The following is a 7,511-nucleotide window of genomic DNA, read 5'->3' as shown; positions in this document are numbered from 1 at the left end:
GAACGTGACCTGGCTCTCGAATTGACCCTGATGCAGGTCCTACTCCTTTGTCTGCATCCCTCCCCTCAGGGCCAGGTGTGACTTAGACTTTGGAACTTCTGAGAATTTAGGGAGGTAATATTGATGCATATCCACCCAGTGAGGTGTTCTTATTCAAACATTAGTGTTTCTGCAGCAGAAAACAGCATGACATTTCACTAATTGAGGCAAAGACAACAGACTGTCTTGGGTCAGCAGGAGTGGAGGCCATGCAAGGGTTTGGGGGAGGGAAGGGCCATGGGCAGGCTGTGATTCAGAGCGATAATTCCAGTAGCAGTGATGTTGATGAAAATCCTGGTGGAACTGGAAATGGAGAAAGCAATTCGAAGACCATTGTAGTATGTTGGTGATGAGAGTGGATGCATGGTGGTAGGAATAAAAAAGTGAAACAACTTTCAATTTTCAGAGCTTTTTGGATTGAGGGCTGGCAGATAAGATATTGTAGGCCTTATACCAGTAACTAGACCAAAAGAAAATTACCCTCTCTGTCTGTGTCAGCTTTTTTCTCCTATGAAATTACAAAGTTAGATAAGATCTCTAGGGATTGTAACTTTTCATGGACCAAATGCTCCTAAACTTCAGACTCAAATTACTAATTGCCCACAGCGTTCTGTATAATAGTTTAAAAATATATTAGTGATGTAAGTTTGATGATTAATAAAGCATGGTATGATATATGCACTTTGGAATACTTTATAGCAATTTAAAATGATGCATACGTGGGCAGATGTTTGCAGTAATAGGTGAAAAAAAGTGGGTTATAAGACTATTTACAATAGGATGTTATTTTAAAAATGATACTTGGATAAACTCAAGAATCTACACCATAATGTTTAACAATAATTGTTTTGTTAGGGTTCACTTGGTAGCAAGGAATAATAAACCCACTTAAACTATCTCAGGTATAAAGACTTTTGTTGAAGATTTACGAACGGGGCACAGCAGATAATCTCATGGCCGTCTATCTAGAAGCAAATGCAATAAAGCTGCTGTGATATTGTATAAAATATTCATTTCTTTTTTAAATTTAACCATGAGTACTGATTCCTTGTGTATTAAAATAAATGGGTAATTTATTTTTAAGTGTAAGTTTTTTAAAATTTCTGAATACTTCCTTTATCAGTATCACTGTTGATTCAATTCTCAAATAGAACCTTAAGAAACATCTTGCTTCTGCTTTGAGTTCTGCTAGTAACGATTTGTTGTTACATTCAATGAAGTCATCTCATAACTCTACCTCTACCTATGAAAAAAAGGACAATTTCTGTACGATACTCTCTTAACTAAGCATAGGTTTTATAGTTTCGTATTATATAATAAATATCCTTTTACCTTTTAGATCAGAATGTTTATTTTATGGAGTCAATATTTCCAGTTTACTAATATTTCAGAATATTTATTTTATGGAGTCAATATTTCCAGTTTACTAATTATTAAAAATTATTTTTCATAGTTCAGAAGAAATGTGGACAATAAGAAAAAAATGAATAATGTTTTTAAATCGCAGCATCTTCTTGGTTATACTTTACAGTATCAGCTGCTTCAAAACAATTTATTATCCCAAGTGCGGTGATTTAGAAGAATTCAATTATTGGCTGATCACCTAGAAATGCTATTAACTAATCTCACTAAATAACTTGCTCGGTGTTTTTATATTCTCTGTGCCCTCTGTAAACACACTGACTTTTTCCTCTCATGCTTCTCTCATCAACCCCTCTCTAACATTCCTTGAGCATTTCTGCTTTGTATTTTCTGATTTGTATGCTTACCAAGAGATGCTTGTATGTGTTCCCAAACTTGATGATGCTAGTTGTAATTATGTAATTTAATTAAATATTATATAAACCAATGAAATATAAGTATTAAGACTTGGTTCCATTAAAACCAAGTAGAAATCTTTGGAAAGACTTGATAAATACTAGTTGAAAAAATTCCTATAATTGAAATAGATGTGGGTGAAACAATTATAAAATATTGGGGAGGGGGGATAAATCTAGGAGGATTTTTGCCCTCAGGTTTCTTGGACTGAAAGGCATTGAAGTATGCAAGGGTTTATGCAGGAAAGACACTGGGGACTTCAGAAGGAAGAGGTTCATTCTCAGACAGAGGCCTTGGCCCTGCATCAAAGACAGTAAAATTGACATTCTTTGATATATTATCAAATACAATGTTTAAGGTTAGTATTTATTGTTTTTTGTGAGTCTCTGGTTTAACTCTTTATATAATTTTTTAAAAATTGGGGAGGCGCAATTTAGAGGTAGGAGGTTAAGGGGAACAAACTACTATGTATAAAATAAATAGGCTATAAGGATATATTGTGCAGCACAGGGAACATAACCAATATTTTATAATAACTATAAATGGACTATAATCTTTAAAAATTGTGAATCACTATGTTGCACACCTAAAACTTACATAATATTGTAAATCAACCATACCTCAATTTTAAAAAATTGTTAGAAAAAAATCTGATCCCAATTGCATTGAATAAGAAACATCAGCTGTATTGACTAGCAACTAAATTGGAAAAAAAAAAGTAATTTTGACCATCATAACAGAACTTGGTTTGAATTATCAATATCTCTTACTGTATCAACAGATCTCATTTGCAAAATTTTTATAAAACAAAATTTTTATAAATTGAGCCATATTTTTACAACAAGAACAATTTACTATTTAGAGGAATCCTTCAGTGGCTTCCTTTCTCAAGCAAACTAATTTTCAAAAAATCTTCACTTCCTACACTAAATTAGATTTCTAGAAGGTAAAATAATATTCTAGCCATTCTTTTAGCTCTAGCTCTTCACCAATTCTATATATTTTGAGACAATTGGATTTTTATTTCCAGTGTTTCTTTCTGAATAAAGACATAATACTTAGCAACAATGACTTCTTGGGAAATCCAAGAGATAAAAAAAGCTTTACACAGCCTTATATTAACTATTAAATGTCCCTGGTTCTGATAAGTCTCTTCCTTGGCCCTCAGAGGCTATTGTGTTTGTTTTCCTGTAGGATTATCCCCGTTTTAACACACTGAGAATTCTATTACTGTCAGATGCTCATGCAGACTTCTAGTGGAAAGAAGACTATACTTTTAATCAAGTGTAGGCTTTCCCTTTTCAGGTGTAGTTGCAGAAAGCTTCTTTTTCCTTCATCGCCATGCTCCTATTCCAAAAGTCAAGGGAGTTGGTACAAGACTATGATAAAAATCACTACGGGTAAAATCAAATTAAAGTATATAGAACTCCAAATGTATGATTGAAATCTTATGTGACACTAGTATTGAATAATAAGCAAAACATTGGAATTGTGCCACATTTTTGGTGTACAGAGAAAAGATTTTACAACGATAGTGACAGAAAAAAATTAGAAATCATAGTATTTTGTATAATTTGGAAGTAATATTGACAGGACCTGGTGAGGTTGAGTGGTAAAGGAATGAAAGGTTCTAGGTGATAGTGTTGTTTAGTGGACCTAGCTTGGGTGACTAGGTCGAAGGCAAAATCATAACCACAACTTGAAATAGTCTACCCCTCACTGATCCCTTTTAAATTAAGATGGCACACAAGTATTTTGTGTAGAAGCATCCAGGAAATTGGATGGTGTTGATTATGTTTACATCAATCTTCCTTTTAAAAAACACATAAGATGGGACTTCCCTGGTGGCACAGTGCTTAAGAATCTGCCTGCCAATGCAGGGGACACTGGTTCGAGCCCTGGTCTGGGAAGATCCCACGTGCCACAGAGCAACTAAGCCCGTGCGCCACAGCTACTGAGTCTGCACTCTAGAGCCCGCGAGCCACAACTACTGAAGCCTGCATGTCTAGAGCCCGTGCTCCGCAACAGGAGAAGCCACTGCAATGAGAAGCCTGCGCACCTCAACAAAGAGTAGTCCCCGCTTGCTGCAGCTTAAGTCCACACACAGCAAAGACCCAACACAGCCAAAAATAAATTAATTAGTTTTAAAAAACCACACACAGAGAAGAGCTATGTACTTATAAGTAGGAAAAAACGAGGCCTTTGTCTCAGAAGCATTTAAAACTCTGTAACATTGGAAAAAATAATCCTAATTAGATTCTTTAGGTCTGAATTAATATTATTTGAAGAAGGCATAATGCTTAGTAAACTATAGTTGAAATGTAATGGTAATTTTAGACTGCATGTTTAAGACGTGGAAGTGTGTTTCCTACACACAATGGATTATATGCAAAATGGCTGCATAACTTATTTATCTTTGTTTTAAACTGCTTTGCACATACTAAAACAATTTTGCAATCAGAATTATCAGCCCACTAAGCAGCAAGGAGTTTGTTTTGTTAATTGCTCTTGTTAAACCTAATTACCATGGGTTGGAATGGCTGTGAAGGGGAGGAAGGCCCAGAGACGGCAGGGGAAGATTTTAGGGAGCGGTCCAGTGCTGTATGAGTGCACAAAAGCAGACCTCACAAGGACTAGGTAACTCACTTAGACCTGGGAAACTGTTAACATTTGTTTTTAGCTGGTGAAGTTATTTTCAAGCTCTGTTGTCAGAGGTAGGTTCCTCCCTTCTCCCATAAATACGCACATTTGTATGCCTGTGGCTTCTATCCAGAAACATTTATTAAAGTTCCATGAACAAGGGCTGAGCAGCAGTATATACCTTCTCTAGAAAAAGAGAAAGTATCTCCAGAGCCTATGGCAATGCCTCGTTCACAGGTGGGACCCGAGAGCCATTTTTTATCTGTTCATGTAGCGCACGTTAGTCAACCATCCAGCACACGCCAGGCACTGTGCTGCGTATTGGATGCTCAGAGATGCCTGGGATTGCTCGCAGGCCAGTAGGTAGCAGACTGCAGAGACAGGTCCTCACTCAGTGCATGGGTTCATTGGTAGAGCATGAGGAAAAAAGTGGTACACACGAGGAAATGGAGCCTGGAGGCACAGCCCAGCCTGGGAAGCCAGGTGTCCTGGCCACGCCTGGCACGGTTACCATCTTCCAGCAACTCTTTAGCAAAGCGTGTACTTCAATAACCCAATATCGTGTATTGACTGTCATGCTGGTCTTTGCTGGTTGGGGCTTCTGAAATGAAAAATGTTTCAAAGAACGTCTCAAATTATATGAATGAATGTGTAGGTTTAATATGCATCCCAATTTGAAGAATAGAAAAACACTGTTTTTATTTCTAATGGTATTTTGGAAAAACCTCTCCTAAGGAACAGAGGGACATTATCACTGGAGAAAACTTTAGTCTGGCAGAACCTTTTTATATTAGTGTAAACTAGATGTTAATGAAATCGAGGTCAATAAGGAGATAAATCTTTGATTTGTTTAAATATATTCTGAGTAGAACATCAAGACGAATTGGTGTCACTTGTCTGATGAGTGAAAAGCTTCGGGAGAACATTGAGTTAAGCAGTGAGGTACTTGTGATTAGTCCTTAAGTCTTGCTGGGTAAATGTGTTTACTTTTTCCACCGGTATTTATACTAGTTAATGTGTTGCAACAGATAAATCTACTTCCTGAGTCCATCTTTCAGCTTGTTCTCCTCCCTTTGGAGCTAACAAATGATTTGACTTTGACACAGTTTATCAGTTGAGCCCCTGCTGGGTGCTGCCAGCTGCTGGCTCAGAATACTGCAGAGAAAAAGTGAGTTATCTGCAATATTTTGTTCCTGGTCCCTCTATCTGGAGGAGGGTGCATGACTCAGGGACCGATTCTGATGGCTTCGAGTTGTTTTACCTCCTGTAGCATATATGTTTTCAGCCCAAGACGGGCTCTTAATCATTTCCTGGTAGGGTCACTGTAAAACAGCATCCAGTGAGGCACAATTTTCAATTTTATCAGAAGGGCGAAATTAAACATATTTGGTGACTGTTATACCTCTCGTGCTGAAGGGCACTAAAGATGCCTTACATTTGCCGAACACTAAAAAAACTTGTCCCCCAAAATGACTGCAATCCCAGAGACCGCTTCTTTTCACAGGGGCAGGATAGCAAGCAGGTGCCTCCTTCATTTTGTATCAATGCTTCTCAACGTGCATTCCCACTAACAAAAGGTGATAGACTTGAGTTCAACAGCATGGGTCAGTCAGGCAGAACTTTAAAAGTTTTATTTTTTTACCTTTTTAATATAAAATTTTGTTTACAATACTGAAGAACATGATATAATGCACCCTATGACCCAGTTCAACAATTATCAAGACCTGGATTGTTTCATCTGTACCCCAACCTGAGGGGTTTTGAAGCAAATCCCAGAAAGCATGATTTCACCCATAAGTATTTCAGTATGTATATCTGAAATACAAGGATTTCTTTTAAAAACAACCAAAAAATTATTGTATTTTTTAAGGACTGATCACAACGTACTCTTTAGGATACTGACTGGGGAAGGAATAGATGGCTCTAATAAAGATTTTTCAACATAAAAAATAAACCCTAAGGGCCAAAATTGCATTGCAAAGATAGTTTTGCTCCTTTCCTAAGTTTCTGGAAGGAGAGCACACACATGCAGGCAGGCACCAAACTGGCATTGAAAGCTCTGTTGCTGAGATAGAATTATATGCTTTGGAGCGCTGGGTGAGAAATGAATGCTTTGCTCTGAGTAGCTGGTGGTGGCAGCATAATTAGTGAGATGTCAGCTACAAATAGAATCACCGAGGCATATGCTCGGCACACATGAGCACTTGCAGATTTGGCAGCCAGCAGTGATCTAACAGTTGGATCCTCCGTGTGCCCCGTGCCACTCGTTGAGTCTCATGCGAAGTGCAGTCTAGTCACTGGTGTGTCCGTGAGCATGATTAGCTGTTACCGATTAGTGAACTGTCTGAGGCCCCAGGGGTATTGATCTGGAGGCAGCCTTCTGTTCCGACACCCCCTCCCCACCAACACCCTTCCTTCTCCTCTCCTCAAGCTATGAGGAAGAGGAGAAAAGTAGAAGAGAAAAAGGGGTCCAGATGGGAAGACAAGAATGCTGAAAAGATCCTGTAGGAAGTAGGTCAGGTACTTTGGAGATTAGAGTAGCGTGCTTCATCCCTGAATGCTGGAACCAGGGACAAGTAGCATACAATTAGGAGGCATTAGAACAGCAACAAGTAGCTTGGATTTATCAGCTTTAATTGTCTATTGTCAGGACAGAGCTCTCCTCCCGAGGATCATGGTGGCGGGTCTACATCCTAATACTTTTAATGGACCTCCATTGTGGGATTATCTCTCCTAAAGACGGTGCCTGTTCTTTTAAAAAGAGCTGTTGGGAAGCCAGCCTGAAAAACGCGAAGCCCTGGCTTTCCCTGTGATTGGTCCCATTCTAGGGTAATGCTGGGTTGCCCTTCTGTCCCCAGGGGCACACCTTAAGGGGGAAGATGCCTATTGAACATTAACCCCTCAGGCCCAGCTTCCCCTGTGTATTTGCAGGAAACAATGGGCTGTAGATGGAGATCAGATAAGCCAGGGCTGCCGGCTTCGCAATCTCCACACTATCTTCTTGTTGAAAGGTT

This window comes from Balaenoptera physalus (genome assembly GCF_965194825.1).
Source record: "Balaenoptera physalus genome assembly, chromosome: 9".
Lineage (NCBI taxonomy): Eukaryota > Metazoa > Chordata > Mammalia > Artiodactyla > Balaenopteridae > Balaenoptera > Balaenoptera physalus.
This window is presented reverse-complemented; position numbering follows the sequence as displayed.